The sequence below is a fragment of the Callorhinus ursinus genome, unplaced genomic scaffold, assembly GCF_003265705.2.
Source record: "Callorhinus ursinus isolate GAN/ISIS: 27379988/994484 unplaced genomic scaffold, GSC_fseal_2.0 scaffold8, whole genome shotgun sequence".
Taxonomy (NCBI): domain Eukaryota; kingdom Metazoa; phylum Chordata; class Mammalia; order Carnivora; family Otariidae; genus Callorhinus; species Callorhinus ursinus.
The window spans coordinates 52,485,802-52,506,644 of NW_027397070.1; the positions used below are offsets into that span (position 1 = coordinate 52,485,802).

Here is a 20,843-nt window from a genome sequence, read left to right on the forward strand (position 1 = left end):
GAAAAGAAAAGAAAAGAAAAGAAAAGAAAAGAAAAGAAAAGAAAGAAAGAAAGAAAGGTATGGCAGCCTGAAACAATTAAGTGCCTATCCCTGGGGTTATGGATAAACAAATGTGCTATCTACATACAAAAGAATATTATTCAACCTTCAAAAGGAAGGAAATTCCGCTACAATGTGGATGAACCTTGAGGACATATGCTAAGTGAAATAAGTCTGTCACAAAAGGACAAATACCATATGATTCCACTTATATGAGGTCTCTAGGGTAGTCACATCCACAGAAACAGCAGAATGGTGGCTGCTGGGGGCTGAAGTGGGGAGGGGTGGGGAGAGTGGGGAGGTAGTGTTTCATGGGTAAAGAACTTCAGTTCCAAAAGACGAAAAGAGTTATGGAAATAGATGCTAGGGATGGTTGCCCAACAACGTGAATGTATTTAATGCCACTGAACTTAAAAAACACTTAAAAATGGTTAAGATAGTAAATTTTCTATGTATTGGAACACAGTTTTTAAAAATTTTTCTTAAAAAATGACCATGTAAGTTGAAAGTATGCAAAGCAATTTTCATAATCAAAGGGAAAAATACGATTGTTCTGTGATCTTTAAAACTTTCTGTCAAAGCATTAAGAACTCTCTTACTACTGATTATAAATGTACAGGGTAATAAAGATATCATAAAACGAATGTGACTTAGTACACTGTAACTGAAAACAAAAGTAGTTTCATTTATCAAAAAAAAAAGATTAGAGTGGCCAGAATCAGGATGGGGGCAATGAAGATGGAGAGAACGAAGCATATCCGAGATAGATGTTGGAGGTAGGGTCTCCAAGTTTCTGATGGACACTATATGTAGGGAGAGCAAGGGTGGAAGAGTAACTCCTGGATTCTGGTTGAGGACTGGGTTGGATGGTACTGCCATTGATTGGGTTGAGGGAAGGAGTCAGAATCTACAGGTAAAATAAATACTTCTTTTTAAATACGATGCATCTGGGATGCTTCTTAGACATCCAAGAGAGAGGTCAACTGTGTACTTCAACATGCAAATCTGGAGCTCAGGGCTAGTGAAAGAAATTGGAAACTCATCATTTACACAGAATGGATAAGGTCATCTAGAGAGAAACTGTAGCCAAAGAGGAGGGTGGCTGATGTTCTCGTATGCATGGGCAGTGTGGAGACACACCATGAAGCTCCACTCAGAGCCCAGGACCCTGTGACTCCAACTGGACAGAAAAGAGGAGGGAGCCCAAGTTAGGGAGCGCTGTCATGCTCTGCTCTTCAATACGCGGACATGTGGGAGGCAGAGGTCCCAGACCAACCAGGCCATTCTCTACCTGGCCTCGTGGAAACAGAAAAAGAGTTTGGAACGGAGCGTTCTCCATGAGAGATGCTCTGAATCCCAGGCTTGGAGAGAAAAAAAAAAAAAAAATGAAAATGCTGCTAAAGAACTCAATAAATCCAGGAGCAAATATCCTCAGTGCTAACTCTGTCAGCAGGAGAGGGGCAGGTACCAGGCATGTTATAACAAAGGCAGGAATTTCCTGAAACCACAGGCAATTTTACAATTCTGAATAATTATTAAGTGAGACAGTGTGGGTGAGAGTAGTCAGGAGATTGCAGCATTATTCCAAAAGTAAGGTCTGCACATTGTTGTCAATCAAGCAGCAGAATGGGGAAAGGGTGAGGGCCCCGAAAACAAAGTCAGGTGCTTTGGCAACTCCCCTGGGGCCACCAGTCATTCTTCTGCATGGCCAGTCGGGGAGGGAGAGGCACAGCGCAGGGCAGCAGCTGTAGTGGCTCTCCCTTTATTAACAATGATGCCCACAGACTCATCTCCTACCTCCCCCACCCCGTCCCCAAGCACTCTTCATGCACAAGCTCACTTCTGTCATCCCATAGATGAGGCACATCATCCCCTTTGTTCCTCCAACTGACCTTCTGAGGTAGGTGCTATTAGTAATACCAACACTTTAGAGAGGACAAAAGCTGAGAACAGAGAGGTTAAGTAACTTGCTCAAGGTCACAGTGCTAGTAAATGGTAGTGCTGGGATTCCAACCCAAATCATTCTAAATTCTCAGACTGTTCTCTAATGATCATTGGCTCATTCATTCAGTCAATTAACAAGAATGGAGAGCTTACAGTGTGTCAGCCCCGACTCTGTGCTAGTTTCAGGGATAGAGAAACAGATATTACAGAAGCCAGAGAGGCCAATCAGCCAAGAGCCCCAGACTCGTGAAGGACTTTAATATTATCCTTTTTTTAAGTGGAGCCTAATACAGGGCTTGCACTCACAACCCTGAGATCAAGACCCGAGCTGAAATCAAGAGTTGGATGCTTAACGGACTGAGCCACCCAGGTGACCCAAGGACTTTAATATTATTAAAAATGGAAGCACACATTTCGTCATGGGAACATACTGCAACGATTGAAAGAGGTGCCTCCTCCAGCCTTCAATTCATTACCAAACCACTCTGCCTAAAGAGTTCAATGAACTTGATTTATAACTCCTATAGTTATCCTGTGTATAGCAAAACTATATTTCATTGTGGGTTTCTGTGTATGAATATGCATTAAAGGCTTTAATTTCGTTAAAGGCAAATACACAAGAAAAGTCATAATATTTTCTGACTCTGTCTTGGAACTTCCTCAGCCTTTAATATATTGGGAACCACAGAAAAAGGAAGGAACACAGGTCTCTCTCCACCACCGCTAAGAGGCCCTGAACTTGAATGACAGCATGGGTTACTATGGAGGATGACCAAAGGTCACAGGGGTTGAGGAGTCTAGGGAGGCTTCCTAGGAGAGGCTATATCCAAGGTGGGTTTTAGGAAGATAAATTGCACACTGATTCAGAGCACAAGCTCTGTTTGTAGTCAAGCAGACCAAGCCCCTCATTGTTAATTATAATCATGAGAATGTTTCAAACTCTCTAAACCTGAATTTTACCTAATAGTTTCAGAGAGTCCTATGAGGATGAAAAACGATGCTGGACGTGAGATTTTCAGTACAGGGAATAATAAGCATCCCATTGGGGTGACTGGGTGGCCCCGTTGACTGGGCATCCGACTTTTGATTTCAGCCCAGGTCGTGATCTTGGGGTCTTGAGATCGAGCCCCAAGTAGGGCTCCATACTCAGCAGGGAGTCTGCTGAAGATTCTCTCCCTCCCTCTCCCTCGGCCCCTCCCCCCCCTTGCTCGCAAACATGCATGGACTCTCTCTAAAATAAATCTTTAAGAAAAATTAAGCATCCCATTAATGTTATCTATTACCATTATTATTTCTACTAAGGATGAGTAGGAGTTAGCCTGGCAGAGAGTCAAGGCGAGAACTTGCTGATTTCATGCCTGTGGTCATGGCATTCAGGAAGTGAAAGTGGAAGGAAGGGGGAGACCTTAGAAATTTGGGGAAAAAAGGAAGTAGTGGTGTGAGCTTCAGTCTGACACAGGAAATGGCCCGGCCAGCTGGCTGCGAGGCATTAGTTGGCCTAGAAATGCCTAACGAGAGAAGGTACAGGAGGCAGGGACGTCACACAGGACAAGTGTGGGACTCCATGTGCATGATCATCTACGTGAGCAGTGTCCGTGGAGGGTGCATGGCACAACCAATGCAGCTGAAGACAGCAACTTGCCTGGACAGGTGCTGCAAGGGTCCTTTGGAACCTTTGGAACCAGATCCACAGGTTCCAAACGGTAGACACCACGGCTCCATAGCTCTCCCACTGCTGGTGTGGCCCAGTCATCTGGGCCGTTTCAGCAAACGGGGCAACAGTGGGACCAGCACTGTGACCAACCCCTTTGGGTCACAGGGAAATCAGATCTAAAAGAGTGCAGTTGTCACAAGAGAATCTGGGATTGTCCCAATGTATCGGTGCAGTGGCAGCAACGTGGAACCTTCATTTTAGAAATTCCTGCCAATGCTCCCTGTATCAAGAAGAACTAGAATGAGAGGAAAGCCAAGGTCTAGGCCACCGATCTCAAGCTTGATGGGTAGCTCTAAATGAAGTCAGCTCAGTGCAGATTTGCCTAGAAAAACACAGAGCTTTATTCTGTCAGGTAGAGGAAGAGAGAAAAACTATTTCCCAATATTTCCCTCTTTCATAGAAATAACTTTCCTCCTGGGCTGCACTGCCAACTCCCCTTAACTCTTTCCCTGCCGTTCCACCCTTCAGCATCCCTCCCCCGCACCCCCAGAAGCCCTCACCAGCACTCCACCCCCTGGCACTCTAACACCCCTGAAGCACCGCGCTGCACAACTCTGGGAGGCGCCATTCACGTACGTACAAAGCAACGGGAACAGTGCCTCTTTATGGGAATGTTGCCCCTGGAGCCCCGCACACGTCTTTCTGCCACTCATCCACACTTAAAAAAGAGCAGGGAAATATCAAATGCTCAGGAGAGAACCCTGACTGGGAAAGAAGATGGAAGTAATGCTTACAGCCATAAGAATCCTTGAGCTTATTCTTCATTCAACAGAACAAAAGAAACCATAGTGGAAAGGAAATACAATGACGCCTGGGTGATCAGGGGCATGGCAGCCGAACTGAGGGCAGAGACGGGCGGGAAATATCCTAAGGAAAGGAGGAACGTGGAGTTAATTGGGAGTGGAGGTGGGCAGTGAGTTTTAATTGGGGATAGCCTGACATTCAAGGACTGTGAAACAAAAGGGTGGATATAGGAAATGGAGGTCTGGGGCCCAGAGAAAAATCAGGGGTAGAAAGTTAGATTTGACACACACACACACACACACACACACACACACACACACACCCCCTAAAGATGATACATGAAGCCCAAGGGAAGGAACAGGTTATCAACAGAGGAAGAAAAAGACACCAGAAGATGGCTGAGTCCTGGAGCACGCCTACCTATGGGGAAACAGGGAAGGGAGAAGGAAAAATGGGGACACCCAAAGGGACAGAGCTAGATGGCAAGAGAATTAGGAGGAAAACCAGAGGCCTCTGGGGTCAAGAAAGCAAGAGAACTCTCAAGAAGGTAGGTTTCTCTAGTGTCCCATGTTGTGGAGAGACATTACGGGGCTTGCATGGTCACTGCTGACCCTTAAGAAGATTAACCGGAGTGTTAGCTCCCTGAGGGACGGTCTATGCCCTTTGTCACCATATTCCCAATGCTCAGGGCCAATGACACAGAAGGAAAGCAACAAGCATTTGTGGAACAGAGTAGAGCAGCTAGACTTGAAGTCCCATTGTAAAGAGTTAATATACTGTGATTACAGTTTAAAGTTTAATGACTCTTAATACAACTTTGTACAGGAAGGCAAAAAATTACCAGTGCACACATTGTTAATCCCCATTACAAGTTTCTATGGAGGAAGCACTTTTCTTTTCACCTGCCACAAACTGAAACTCACCTCGGAGAAGGAACAAGAGGCTATTTCCTGGGATCTCCCCTGCCACAAATTCTCTGAATGACCACAGCAAAGTTGTAAAACCTTTCCATTTTGGTTTCCACATATTTATTAATTTGGAATTGATATAAATTTATTTGCAACCTTGAAAATACTTGAAAGACAGGAAATAGATTTAACTAGTCTCAAACCGTATGTGACTCTCCCATGTTCAACAAAATTAAATACCTAGCAGGTAAACACTGCTTCTGTGGAAGGGTTTATTCAGCATGCCTTCCCACCTGTTTTAGCAAGACTAAAAATGGTCTGACATTTACCAAAAAAGTACCTCTTAGAAACCCAATCAAACCTTTAAGGGCTAAAAATTTATCACCTTACATTTGTTTCCCATACAGAGATTAACGCTCTATCACTCTCAAGTTGTACTTTAAAGACAGAATAGTAGTAACTCCAGCAAAAAGCTTCTGCCAGCTTACTCTGTATGGCCCTGTGCTGAGGGCCTTATGTGCATTATCTCAGCTGATCTTTGCAACCGCTGCATGAGAGTGCTATTGTTAACGCCCACTTCCAGAGGAAGAAACTGAAGCTTGGATCAGCTAACTTTGTCAAAGCTACACAAGCAGTAAATGGTAAAGCTCGGCTTTAAACCCAGAATATATCACACATCCTCACAGGATCAATTTTCTCAGCTGTATAATATTCTGCTATATAAATGACATACAAAGACATATGATTTTTTTTTTAATTAGAAAGATTTTTAAAAATAGGAAATCATGAAACAGATGGCCAGCCTACAGAGGGACCAGATCCACAGGTTCCAAATGATGGATCTTTTACTACTAATGGACCCATCTGCCCAGTTCCCCTAAATGAGGGCAGTCAATGCTGCATGGGAAGAGAGGGCAGGGGGTGCATGGCTGAAGGCTCAGACTCCCAGCTAAGCCCTGTCAGATCCATACACTACAGACCACCTGTCCTATAGTGCTCCTCCCTCTTCTTCCACCTCTACTGGCCCCTGTTTCTCTAAGGAAATATGGTAAGTTTGAATGTGTCTTAGGCTGGGTTCCTTAGACATCACAGTCCGAGACCAAGCTTCTAGGCCAGTGCTTTATGGCAATCCCAGGGAAGCTAGAATTAGAAAAAGAAATGAGACAATGAAATCAAATTAAAATGGCACAGGACCAGTCATGCCTTCACAAGAAACAAAACTTCTCACTTGGTCATATTAGACACCCCCAGAGAGGCTGGTAGAGACTGCAGCCTCCCAAAAGTTTCCATCAAAGGGAGCAGTGCTCTGAGGGAAAGTATCTGCCACGTCCTGCCTGTTTCTTGTTCCCCACTGGGCCAAAGTTCATTCCATGGTGACCCAACTTCCCCCATACTTTTGGGGTGTACTGTCTGGCTCCTTCAGCAGCAGATGGGAAAGCCAGATCTCATACCCTAGAGGGTGATGCTTCGTCTGAGTCCAAAAGTGGTGGGAGTAAGCCCAACATGGCCTTGGATGGTAGGATGGTATAGTCCAGCAGAGCTTGTCACCAAGGAAACCCAGAGGCAAGTGGGGCTAAGAGGATTTGAGGTGGTGCCCAAGAGGTGACCAACAAAGGAAGGTTAAACCTCGCTAGGAACCAGTACTGGTATGCAATCCCACATACACAGAAAATGGAAGAGATGACCTAATAAATCTCGGGCTGTGGGTTATTTGTGCTCATGGAGCTTCAGCAGGTTCTCAGAATTCTCACTGCCACAGGACATTATCCGTTCATACATTTTTCGTTCATTCAGTAAGATTTCGTCAGCATCTCCTATAGCTAGGCATGTTCTAGTGAAATTCTAGAGATAGAGGAGTAAGACTCAGACCTTGCCTTGAAGAGGGAGATAGGCAAATTAAACAGATAATCATGGTACTGTGTGATCAGGGTACCCCCAGGAGAATCCAACAGTGCCATGAGCACACAGAGGAGAGGCACCTAGCCCAGTCTTGGGGTCAGTGAAGAAAAACTGAGGGAAGGTGGTACCTGGGCAGGGGCTTGAAAGATGAACAGAAATCAGTTGGAGGCGGCGAAAAAGGAGATTCCAAGCAGTATGGCATCGATAACAACAGAACAAGACAATGCATCATGGTTAATCAGAGGGTGCCATTCGACTTAGTCATGTTTAAACAGTGGCGTTACCATACAAAACCAGTTTGGTACCAAAAAGTATATGTGCAACAGACATCCTTGTCTCTTATATTCATCCGGAGACCTGCCCCCTCAGCTCCATTCTTGAACGTCACTCATTACTGACCCCAACCCCTGGAGTATGTGTGTATCAGAGATGGGGTAGGATCTGGAGATAAGAATAAGACATGGCATGAGGCGAAGATGAGTCTAAGAAATGAATTTTATGTTCAGGGATTGCCTGAGATTCAGGAGCGGTACCAGGAATGGGGCAGGAAGCAAGGATGGGGGTGATGCAGAGCTAGAGTGTTTCGTACATGACTTAGAACCTTTTTAATAAGTTTTTAATAAGTTCCCCCACTTAAGATGGCTATAATAAAATGTGACATGTTCATACAAAGTCTACGAGATGAATGAAAGCATGTTGTATTTTCTGAACTACAAGCAGCTCAGTCTGACTGAAGAAACGAGCCTGGAGAACAGTAAGGCAAAAGGCTGGAAAGATGAGGAGTCAGGTCAGACAGGGCCTTGTGAGCCATGCCACGAAGGTTGGGTTTTGTCATAGGGTAATGGAGATCAATTAAACAATTTTAAACGAGGAAATGATATGATTCAATCGTATTTTAGAAAGATCTTTCTGGAAACAATGAGGAAGACAGACAGGAGGGTGGGAAGACCAGCTTGTAATCACAGTGATGAGGCATGGCAAGATGAGAGACAAAAAGGAAAGATGTTTTTTATGAGCCATTTGAAATGAAAGATCATCAAGACATGGGGATAAAGTCTATCTGAAGCTCATCTAGGTTGAGGGAGTAGTGAGGTAGTAGGTGGATGAAAAAGATTAGTGGGGCGCCTGGGTGGCTCAGTCGGTTAAGCATCTGGCTTTGGCTCAAGTCATGATCCCCGCGACCCTGGATCGCGTCCTGCACTGGGCTCCCTGCTCAGTGGGGAGTCTGCTTTTCCCTCTGCCCTTCACCCTGCTTGTGCTCTCTCTCTCTCAAACAAATAAAATCTTTAAAAAAAAAATAGAAAAGAAAAAGATCTTTAGAAAACTGGATACTTTTCTGGCCATTCACCATCCTTCAGAAGGACTTCATTGGGAGGAATGATTGAGGGGTGGATATGAGGAGTTCAGTTTTAAGCCCAGTGAGTTTGATGGGCCTGTGTGACAACCACACTGAGATGTCTTAGGGTCTGTTAAATAGATCAAGAACTCAGAAGAAAAATAAGTATTAATAACACAGACTGAAAGGTCACTGGTAGCCATGGGTTTGGAGTAGGTCACCTAGAGAGAATGTACAAAGGGAGGAGAAAAAAGAAGCAAGGGTGTGAAGGTCAACATTCATGCGCAGGACATGAGATAAACAACCACTGGGGAGGTCACTGAGCATGCCTCCTTCCCGTCACCATCATGAAGGTCTGCATCAAATCCAACCTTCCATTGCAACATCAACCTGGTTTTCTTAGAACCCAGAGGAAGACCAGGTAAAAGAGATACTGTGTTCACTTCAACAAGCAAAGTCTTCAGGTGACACAGAGTTAGGGCAGCTGTACGTGAGCTCAAGGACAGCTGAAAAAGGAGAAAGGGAGACATTAGATAGAAATGCGGGGAGCATGCATTTCTGGACTTCCAGCTCTCCAGCACTTGAAGAAGTGAAACCTTCCTCACCTTGCCATAGTGTGGGCTTCTGTGGGTGTGCCTAAGTTGTTTTCACCAATACCCCCACTACATACACATGTCATCTGTTAGAAACAGTTCTCTAGTTCAGGTCAAGGCCAAGATGTACAATTCAAACTTGAACGTCTCCCCCTAGAACTGCTATTAAAAAAAAAAAAAAAAAAAAAAGAGTATGGATCTCTGGATCTGTTTGAAGTATATTTAAGCCAGAGACCCTCATGTCCAAGTAAATACACATACATGCAACATATTTACAATTTCGGGTGCTTCACAGACACCTTTGCCCAAGTTCCCTCCACAAATCCCCTAGGGGGTCCGTGGACTCACTGTGGAAAGCTCCACCCTAGAAAAATTTATCTAGCTCCTGTCACTTTCAGACTGTTCAAAACAAAACCAAATCATTCCAGAAGAGCACAGCAGAAGGAAGCCAGGCGCTGTGGCTTCCACTGACCCTGAACTGATAATTCCTTATTTCCGTTTTCGGTAATGCAGAGGATATCTCCTTCCCTTTTCTAAGAATCCCTCCCCTCCAGCTTCCCCCCAACAAAACAGACCACAGGCATATAAACCAAAACAACCCAGCCCAACGCTAAAAGGCATCTCAGGGAGCAGCTACTGCAGGACCCCAGGCTGACTGTGACATTATCCTCACGCAGCGGGCCCCCTTACAAACGAGAAACATCCCTAGTGCATGACTGCTGACGGAGGCAGGGGACAGGAAGGTGGCCACCCTGGGTGGGCTTGGCACGGTGCAAGAGGCGAGTAACTGTCTGCTGACTGAGGGCTGGCTCTGCTTTCGTAGTGAGGGTCTTGGGTTTCGATGGGTGACAGGTACTGTCGACACCCCGTACTTGTTTGAAGATTGTAAATTTAGAGAGCAGATAAGTTAGGACGTGTTACAACTTCTAGGACAAAATAATCCTCGTTATAAAAATGCAACCAACTTGGCACCTTTAAATGGTGACAACTCACCCACCCACGCTCCTGGTGAATTTCCCTTTTTTTGCATCTATTTTTCTAATGTATATTTTATTTTGAAAGGAATACACTCTCACTAAAGAAAACTTGGGAAATATAAAAAAAGTATAACCACTGCTGAACTTCTGAAATGATGTGATTTATAAAAATTCCCTTTGCATGTACCTTTTTCAGCTTCCCAGGGACACTTCCTTGTTTAAGGGTGAGGCATTCCTTTTTTTGGAGGGGGTGGCTGTCACCATTGTCACCACAGACCAATGGAACAGGACCTTTTGACCTCGTGACTCTCTGGGCTCTCACCTCGTGGCCAAGAATTATTTATTCTATTGTTTTTTTCCAAGTTGATGGAAATTTCCCACCGTTTATACCTATTCTCTTCACTTCCTCAACCTGAAAGACCAGAAAGAAAAATTTAATCACTGGAAGCTCTTTCCTATTATTTTTTCTGCTTCGGTCCTCATACCACCCACCTCCATCTGGAGAAGTTTTCTCAAAAATTCTAGCAGGGATTTAGAAACCAACCACACCGTTATTTGTATTTGGTCCTGTCGCCACTAATAGTTATATGTCTTCTGGTGGATGTCTCACTGACGGTAACTCTTGCAAAACAGAAAAGCCACAAGTTCAAAGTATATAAACCCATAAATGCAAACACAGCAGACATGCTAATTAGAGAATCCAGGGAAAGACTTCAGAATTTGATTCTCCCTGCCTCTGGATTCTTATTTAGCTCTGAGAGGGAGACTTTTTAAAAAGCAGATCCAGAATCATATTATTTGCTGAGTGAAATCGAGGTCTTGGATGCATTTTCCAACCAAGTATAAAACTGGGATTTAAAACAGTAAGGAAGGGTCAGTTTAGTAGAGAAAAGCGAGAGCCTTCCTACCTGGCTCGCAGTGGCAAAGAACACACGTGAAGTTAGCGTATACAATACTGAAAAACAGTCATTGCCAGGATATCCATTTTTTCTGTGTTTCAGTTTTCGGGTCTCTGAATGCTTGTGTATCTGTGATTCACATACCAACTGCCACATCCACGGGCCAGACTTGATTTCTGGATGTGGTGTTTCAATTACAGAGAAAGCATACATGGCTGACATATGTGTGCAGAATTTATTGCAGTATCTTCTTGACCTCTTTTACTTTTAATAAGAACAAAAAAAAATAGCAGTATGGGTTAAATTGAAATGTGGTTTTCAGTTCAGGGGAAATGCAAAGGGCTTTAAAAATGCGTGAGCTGTCACCACTCCTCACTTCCAAAACGCCGGCATGAACTGAGAATTTTACTATGATAAAACGATTAACAGCTTCATCGCATTGATACAGCTGCACTCACTGAGCCCCCAAACCTCTGAAATGGGCATTTTTACTACCATTTCCCATCTCCAGATAAAGAAACTGAGACTCAGATGATAAGGCGCTTGCCCAAGGGCACACGGGAGGAAGAGGTCAAGTTGTATCTGACCCTGGCCTATTGACTCTGAAGTCCAAGCATGACAGAGCTCAAGCAATGAACTCTCCAAAGGAAAACGCCAGCATCATAGTTCATTTCACACTAGAGAATGAAGAAAAGAACAAACCGGAAAAGGAGAGCTGGCTTGACTTTTCCACTGGAGCTAGAATGCCCCTGGGTTCAGCCCCATGGCCCCATCTCTTCTTAGGTCTGCTTTAATCCTTTTGTGGCTTTAGCTCCCATTTCCAGCCAGGGACCCCCACACAGATGTTTCCAGCCCTGACTTCTCCCCTGACTCTGAGGCCCACTGAGCACCTTCACTTCCATGTGCAATAGGCCTCTCAAAAGTCACGTATCCATAACTGAATAGCTACTTTCCCTCCAAAGCTGCTCTTCTAGAAGCCTTCCCCATCCAACACGACGGCAGCTCCATCTTTGCCATGGCCCTGGACAAAAACATCAAGTCACCCTGGACCTCCCTCTTCCTCCTACATGGCTTCTCTCATGTTCATTTTACAAAAAGACACTGTGCAAACAGATTTCTCCCATGCTTAAGACGGCAAGCTCTCCTAATACACGGGATAAGACATCATTTGCAGACGACCTGCCAGGAGCCTCTCTCCTAAAGCAGTTAGGTGAGCTTCAACCTTCACAGCACTGGCTACCAATGTACAATGATGTTCACCTACCACTTTTTATAGACTACTTGATAAAACACTTATGTAACACTTCCTATCTCCCAGACATTGCTCTCAAAGTGCTTTACAATTAATGAATTCATCTAATCCTCCTAAGAACTCTCTGAAGCAAGCACCATTATTATCTCCTTTCCATAGATAAGGAAACTAAGACACTGGGAAGTTAAACAGCTTGCCCAAGACCACACAGTTCTGGCTCTGGAGTCTGTGCCCTTAGCCACTCACCATGCTCCATCCATGAAATAGACTTGTCCCCCTGGAAGTGCAGAAATGAACCTACTTTGCTTTCTTAGGGCTGGGGCCCACCTCTGCCAGGTTTCTGGCATTCTCTGTCCTCTTCACTAGAAAGTGGTAACCAAATGACAAGGGACCAAAGCCCACCCTCCCTCCCCACAGGACTGTGCTGTGACCAGCCAGGTCACCCAGCGGAGTCTAGCATGTGACAGCAAATGACTCTGCCTCCTTGGAACTGCCTCTCCAAGGCCTGCTCAGGGGTCAGGAACTGAACACCAACCAACAGCGGAGCACAAGGGCTCCAGGGCCCCTGAATGTGATGGATGGTGCAGCTGAGGCAGGGGGCCTGCTGTGGAGGCTACTGGGCCAATTAGGCTGCTGGTGAGTGCCTGGGATGTGCTGAATTTACTCAGATGGATCCTCCTAAAACACCCCCCTTTTAGATGTGACTCTAATACCAAATATATTAAGGAGAAAGAAATAGGTAGAAGAGAAGCAAGTGTGCGTCAACAGCCCTGCTGACAATGTGAACTGACAGAGCAAAAACAAAGACGGTTTTCCTTCTAGCAGGATCTCTGTGGGTGTGCCCAGAGTGCACGGACTGCCCCTGTTAACTCTGTAGAGCACTTTTCCTTTAGTTTCCAGATACAGTAGTGACGAAGGGCACAGCTTCTAGAATTAGGAGGTTGTGGTGGGGTCAAAGCCCTATCTTCACGACAACCTCTGACCGATTACTTAACCCCCGGTACTACTGATTCCTGACCTCACAGAGTTGAGGTGGAAATTAAGTGAGATAATGTGGAGTAAAATGCTAGCAGAAGACCTGGAACATAGCAAAACTCGATGAATGGTGGCTACTGAGAGTGATTTTGATAATTTAACTAATAAAAGTTGTTCATACCCTTTGACTATTTAGAGTCTTAAGTGGAGGGAGTTGTAAGGACAAGGAGTGATGTAGAAAAAAATCAATACTTTATGTTTGGCCAAGGGTGGGAAAATACACAAATAAAACTGTATTTCTGACAGCTCTGGTTCACACGTTTAAATAATGTACAAACGAAAAAGCTCACCAGCTGTGGATCACCCTAGCCTTATCCACTTAACTATGACATTACAATCTTTCTCCTTTAAAAACTCAAGTCAAGAAAGACAAATATATTTAGTTTCTAAAGCAAACAGAGGAATAAAATCTGTTTTCATTTAAAGCATCTCACTTTATTTTTTTTAAGCAATTAGCTGACTTCAAAGGGCAACCAATGGAGTGATGTTTTATCAGGCTGGCAAGGGTCTGGTGTCTCACTTCAAAGTTCAGGGAGATTGAAAGCCACTGATAGTCCTGCTATATTGGTTGGCATTTGGCCCAGAAAGTGCTGAGAATGCCAGTTTGTTCAGATGGTGTGTGTGCGCAGACCCACAGCACGAAAATGGCACCTCTTTCGGTGAGAGCCGGGGTTCAGCCTGAAAGAGAAGGGTGTGTAATTATCCCATCCCCAAATTAAAATCAATGAGGGTCTTTTGGGGTTCCAGCCGAGAGCTTCCATGGGACATAAGAGAAGATGGAGAAAGTCCTAATTAGATGGAAGGGGCTCCGAGTGCTTAGTGCCCCCATTCTTATGATTATCTGTGAAGCAACTTAAGCGAGACACCACCAAAAATGCGGGGAGGTGGGACCAGTGCACACAGACGTGCCAGGGGATTCCTGCATGACTTGAAACAAGTTGTATGACCTTCCCAGGTCATTTTGCAAGCAGAGTGAGAGCAACCAACCGCGTGCCAGTCTGACAGAGTTTATGATGGGATTAGATTTTATTTATAAAGAGGTTTGACATCCTTAGCTCCATAGTGCTTTCCTATTAATAAAATGAACATGTTAAGAGCTCAAAGTAGAGTCCAGAGTTACTCATCTGCTCACAAATCACCAAATGGCTTCATTTTTCAGGATGTAATACGAGCCATCAGAACATTAGAATTAGACGATCACATGGTAGTCAAGAAAGGAAGACTTTAAGAAGTGGTCTACCTCAGACTTCCCTGTCCTCTCCTACTTTACTCCTTCACTTCAGACACAGAAGTCTAGCCACAGACCTGGACAAGCTTGTGCAGACTATCAGAGCCACAGTTCGCTGGGGCCCATTCCCTAAAACCCACTGTGCCCACCTAAACCCTATTTCTACCTCCAATCCAGCATGACTGCTCCTCTATGAACTTTCCCAGCCCAGCACAACCTCAGAAAGATTCCTCGTCTCTAAGTTCACAGCATGTGGTACCCCCTTTGATACTACTGATCCCACTGTTATCTGACTACTATTAATTCTGTATAAACATTATGCCCTTTCTCCCTCAGATTAGAGGCTGTGTTGAAAGAAGCAGCATTACACTTCTCTGAATTCCTAACATCTTCCCCAGAGCCTTGTACCCAGAAGATGCCCAATGCCATTCCCATGAAGCTGCCTTCCAAAGACTTTACTGGGCCATTAGCAATCTGCAAAGTAGCTTCACACTCATTATGAGGACATTGCACAAAGAACATTATCCTTCCCTTACCTGTTAGCGAAGCCATCTCAGAGCACAAGTTGGGGTTAGTTTGAGGCCAGCTGCAATGGTGGAGGTGTGCACAATGAACAAAAAAATTCAAGGGACTTTGAGTTTTCAATCCTGCCCTTCTATTATCTGTCCATAGATTTTTGGCCAACTGTTTCTCATTAATCACATTTCAGAAAACCAGCGATAGCACAGAAATCTACCTCTTGACACTGCTAGAGATGTGAGAAAATATATATGACACATTTAACATTTATTCAACATAAACAGAGAGAGGATACTACTTATGTCGTGGTTTAATGTGTATTTTTCTTAAATATCAAATTGCCAGATAAATGCTATTCCATGGGGGAAAGTAACACTTTCTAATGAATATGTTCAGCATTTTAGATCCCTCCTGGCTAGTTTAAGTGTCCCTTTCCCTCACTGACTCTCATGCCGGCCTGGGGTTTGGTCTGCTACATCTTTTGCAACTTTAGACCAAGCTTCCTGGAGACCTGAGATCGAGGGAGCTACAGAGTTTCATGCAGAGCTGACCAAGGGGAAGCCAAGTCCGCAGGAGGAAGTGGAACAACTGGCTTTTCCAAAATTACCTGGCAAGGAAACAGGCCAGCAGAGATGGCCTCAGGCCTCCTGGCTACAGGTCATGGCTCCAAACTTTCTCATCCACCTCTAGAGGTATGCAGAATCCTCGGGCATTCTGCTGTTTCAGAAAGCATACCTTGTAAGTGTGGTTTGTCAAATCACAATTAGGGAAAGGGTCTTTTCAAATATTATTCACATCTCATTTTATAGTCCAGGGCCACCCTGATATTTCTTATTTTATACAAATTTCATGCTCATGTAATTCCTAGTACAGTCTATCCACACCCCAGTGGACCGTTTTACTCTCATACCACCTCGAAACAAACACCGTAACCTGCTGGCCAGCACTCAGAAGGCTGACTCTGAAAGTATGTCATGTATTCACATAGTGTGGGCAGGCATGTCACTGATTATCAGGACGCTGGCAGAGTTAAGACTTCTTCGACAACCAGAATTGAGAAAAATAGAGTAAAAAAGAAAACCCTCATTGTGTTTTATTTCTTGTGTCATGCTGTACATGCCAACATATTTTCTTCTTCACGTCCACTCTTGGAATACTCTCTCATTACAGGAGCGGTGAGTCACCGTTAAAGGAATTGTTGCGACCTGCTCCACCCATGAGTATAAGCTAAACTATGGACATCTTGAGTTCTCAGGGGGTTATTTATCTTGGGAGGGTTGATCACACTTTGCATGATCATATGGCACAGATGTTTATTCATGAAGATGACCTCAAGTGAAGCAAGAAATTTCTTGGTCTGACTATTTAAAAATTCAGCCAAATGTCCACCCAGTGGGCAAACCCCAGTTCCAGAAGAAATTAAAGCTGAGATGAACAGAAGTGTGATGGATCAGGACTGATGTAGGCTGACAGACTTGAGTGAGAGGTCTCAAGACAGACAAAAGGGTGTGTGCTCAATGATGGCGGGTGGGGGGGGCAGGGAGTAATCAGGGCAGAGTTACAAAGGGAGGGGATAAAGTAGCACTTATATGCTTCTTCTGTGAATCCAAGCTTCTCTCATTTCCTCTGGGTGAGAATTACATCTGCAATGTAATATAAACCTAGAGACTCAGTCAGTCTTACAGACCCCACTGTCACTGCCAGCCTTCAGCAAATCTGCCAAAAGGAGGCTCTTCCTCCTTCCATTAGGCCCTGCTATTTAGGCCTTTCCCTCAACCACACCTTAATGTCTCCCTTTAGCACTGTGGTTTTCCACGTGTGGCCTTTGGACTGGCAACATCAGCATCACCTGAGTGCTTGTCAGAAATGCTAATTCCCAGGTGCCATCCCAGACCTACTGATTAAGAAACTCTAGGACCCACAAATCTGTGTTTTCTCAAGGGCTCCGGGTGATTCTGAGGCACACTAAAGTTTGAGAACCGCAGCTTTAGATGACATTGAGAGAGCATGGGGGCGCCTGGGTGGCTCAGTAGGTTAAGCGTCTGCCTTCGGCTCAGGTCATGATCCCAGAGTCCTGGGATCGAGCCCCACATCAGGAGCCTGCTTCTCCCTCTCCCTCTGCCTGCCGCTCCCCTACTTGTGCGCGCTCTCTCTCTGTTAAATAAACAAATAAAATCTTTAAAAAAAAAAAAAAGATGAGAGAGCATGTGCATTTTAGGAGAGGACTTACAAAGAAGGGAGTAATTTTCTAGCAGTGGACTCTCAAGTCATGTGACAGATAGTGAGGGAGATTTAAGGCTGCTGAATTTGTTTGGGCCCTTACCATCTCTCACTTTTAATCTCACCTACTTCAGTCTTCTCCCCACATTGCCACTAGAGACATGTGCTTGGCCTGAAAAATCTGACCATGTCAAACCCCAACTTAAAAACCCTTCAGTGGGGCGCCTGGGTGGCTCAGTTGGTTAAGCGACTGCCTTCGGCTCAGGTCATGATCCTGGAGTCCCGGGATCGAGTCTCGCATCAGGCTCCCTGCTCAGCAGGGAGTCTGCTTCTCCCTCTGACCCTCTGACCCTCTTCCCTCTCGTGCTATCTCTCATTCTCTCTCTCTCAAAAAAATAAATAAAATTTTAAAAAAAAAAAAAAAAAAAAAAAAAAACCCTTCAGTGGCCGCTCCTTGCCCGTAAGAAAGTTCCAAACCCCTGGCACAGGATCCAGGGCCCTTCATCATCTGCCTCTGGGCCACCTCCCTGGCTGTTTCCTTCTGCACTTTCCCTCCTACTCAGCCATACCTCACTGTCTGCAGGAGGCTCATATTTCCCCATCCCACTGACATGGGGTTTGGCTATGTGACTTATCTTGGCCAAGAGCACAAGAGTTGAAGTGATGTCTGCTGCTACTTCTGAGCAGATATTAAGTGCCGTACTTTTGTTTTATCATGTTCTCTTTTTTCCCATTCCCGTAAATGAGATCAGTATTGTCCCAAAAAGAGGCTGTTTCTTAAGCCTCAGTGGGGGGGGGGGGGGTGTCTCAGAATGAAAACAGATAAGGAGCAGAACCATAACTGACCTGCACTGGACTTGCAGCATAAGTGTGAAATAAGCCCCCTAACTCATTGAGATTTGGGGGTTATTTGTTATTTTGCTTAAGCTGACCATTACAGCACATTTGATCCCCCATATCCCTTCTGTCTAGAATGTCTTTCTCCTCTGCTCTACCTTTCCTTCCAATCCCACCTCAATCCTATCTACATAAGAGATTTGCTCATCATTCTACACTCAGCTCAGGTGTTATCTCCTCAATCAAGTCTTTTTTCGTTCCTAAGTATAACTGATCGACTCCCACCTGTAGGATCCCCTTTGGATGCTACAGACCTGTAATGATGTCCTTGGAACTTTGCATTCATTAGCGCCATCTTTAGAACAACTCCTCTTGAAAAAAAAAAAAAAAAAAAAAGAGCCCTCATTTTACAGAGTGGGAGACTTTGGCTCAGAAAAGCAAGGCAACTTGTCTACATTTCCCAGCCACAGAAACAGAGTTTTCACCGAGTGTGGGGCTGGCTCTGAGCTCAGCAATCTTTCTCGTGCCCCACATACCTCCCTCCCTCCTCCATCAGCAAGCTTTCAGATCATCCCATTCTGGTGGAGAGAGTAAAAGTCTACTTATCAACAACTTAAAAGGTTGTGGAATTAATTTGACACTTGAAAGACTTGCATCTGGAAGTGGGCTTCTTACCCCTGAGAGATAATCACTTCCTCTAAGTGGATGGATGTATTCGAAGGCTCCTGGGGAAAGCACTGAGGTGCTTGCAGAACTGAAGCATTTTGTCTGTACCTTTCCCAGGTAGTGTGGTGTGCTAAGCCAGGCAGACTTCCACTGACATTGCCCTCGGGAACCTTAGGAAAGGTCCTTTTGGGTTTGTCACAGGACAGGATGTTAAGGAGCAGAGGGTTCAGAATTCCAAGTAAGTCAGCTACATATTGATATTTTTCGGTGAATGAACAAGGAAAAGAACAAGGATAGAAAAGTGACACAGTGGCAAAGAACTGCACTAGCCCACCCCGGTCAGACACCGGAATAACTGCCTAAAGTGGGAAGGGCAATTTTAGGTTTCCATGAGCTGCTGGCTCTTTGTTGTGTGGTTGGGCTTTTTATTTTTCTCCTCCTTTCCCGCTCTTTAAACTTGTCTAAGGGAGGACTGGAAAGTATAAGAACCTTCAAGTCCTCCCCCATCAGCCATACCAATCAAAGATGAGCAGTCAACAAAGTACCAAGATACTCTTCTCACACGACACTCACAACAATTTTTTCAAGGTTACAAAGCTTTTCTCAGTTACTAATTGGAATCCATTTCTCTCTTTCACCATTCCAATGGAGGTTTTTTTTTTAATCCCTCAAAGGATGAATACCTTTAAATGATACCATCAGAAACATTAATAATAGCATTTTCCCCTTTGAGTTTAGAAAGCTGTTCAGAGCTCCAAATGGTCACTGGGCCAGTTAGGACACATCTGATTTACTCTTTAAAAGACCATCCACTTCCTATAACAAATAAGAGCCAGCATTTCCTGGGTACTTAGCATCGCCCTCTGTGTTTTTCGGGCATTGGTTTATTTAATCCTCGAAAGGAAGCTATCGAGCAGGTGAAATCACTTATCACCATCTTACAGATGAGGAGAGTGAGGCACATAGAGCATGAAGGATCTGCCTGAGAGAAAGGGTGTCTCTCCCTTTCAGAGGCCAGTAAGTAGCTGCACAAGACGACAGTTAATGATTCACCCACAGCCCTTGGGGAGCTCCTTTCAGTAGGGCCAACACATGCACTTAACACATTCTCTTTCTCTCTCTCTCTCTCTCCTTCCCTCTTTCTCGGTCTCTCTCTCTTTCATCTTCAACTCTTCTTCACCCAGCAAGAGGCGGGTGTCCAGCAAATTGCTTGGCAACGCGCGTAGGAAACTCCATCCAAAGCCCGGGTCTGCCGGGTCCAGGCCGCCTCTGGGCGCTGTCCAGCGGGCAGCGCGCCTGAGAGGCCAGGCAGGGGTCCTGTCTCCGGACACCCCGAAGGTGGGGCGGAACGCCAAGGCCGGGATTTCACGCGGGGGTGGGGGTGAAGGCACCGTCCCCAGGGACACCTGTTGTCGCCTCCCCACTCGGGCCAATAAAGATGTCGCGGGGACTCACATTTCAGGGAAGACACCCGTCCGCAAATAGTGTCCGCGTAGGGATGAGGGGTTCGCAGGTGTCTTCCCTGACAATCCCCCCATCTCGCCCACCTTGGGCGGGCTCACCTCACCCCCTCCCACCCCACGCCGCCGGCTGGTGGAAATGTCGCGCCTCCCCGGGGCTCCGACCGAGGAACGCGCGGAGGTGTGGGGGCCCGCGGGGCGAGGGGCAGCACCCGCGGCGCTAGGACCTCGCGGGCGGCCCGCCCCCGCCCCCACCCCTCGCTCGCTCCACCTGCGGAGCCCCACCGGCGAGGCACGCTCGCCCTCCACCGCGGGACGCGGGCGCTGTTACCTGCGACGCCTCCTGCAGGCTCCCAAGTGTCGGCCGGAACGCCGCCGCGGTAGAGCCAGCAGGGCTGGCCGGGGAATCGTCGCCCGGCCCCGCCGCTCTCGCTGCCCTCCCTTGCGGCCGCAGCGCCGCCGCCTGCTCCCGACTCTCCAGGCTAGCTCCGCGCCCGCCGGCTCCTGGCGCCGCTCCCGCCGCTCCTGATTGGCCGCGGCGCGCGCCCGAGCCGCGCCCTGATTGGGTGGCCG

At 45.9% G+C, this 20,843-nt stretch overlaps 1 protein-coding gene across 6 annotated transcripts in view; it reads right to left on the reverse strand.

Moving 5' to 3' along the window:
• The window catches only part of STON2 (stonin 2), a 139,789-nt gene extending 119,061 nt beyond the window's left edge, over window positions 1-20,728 (reverse strand). For all 6 annotated transcript variants that reach the window (XM_073895683.1, XM_073895682.1, XM_073895680.1 and 3 more), the window contains exon 1: window positions 20,602-20,728. The gene's annotated coding sequence lies outside the window, so the exon portion shown is untranslated. The remainder of the gene's footprint in view (window positions 1-20,601) is intronic.
• Window positions 20,729-20,843: the final 115 nt, after the last annotated feature.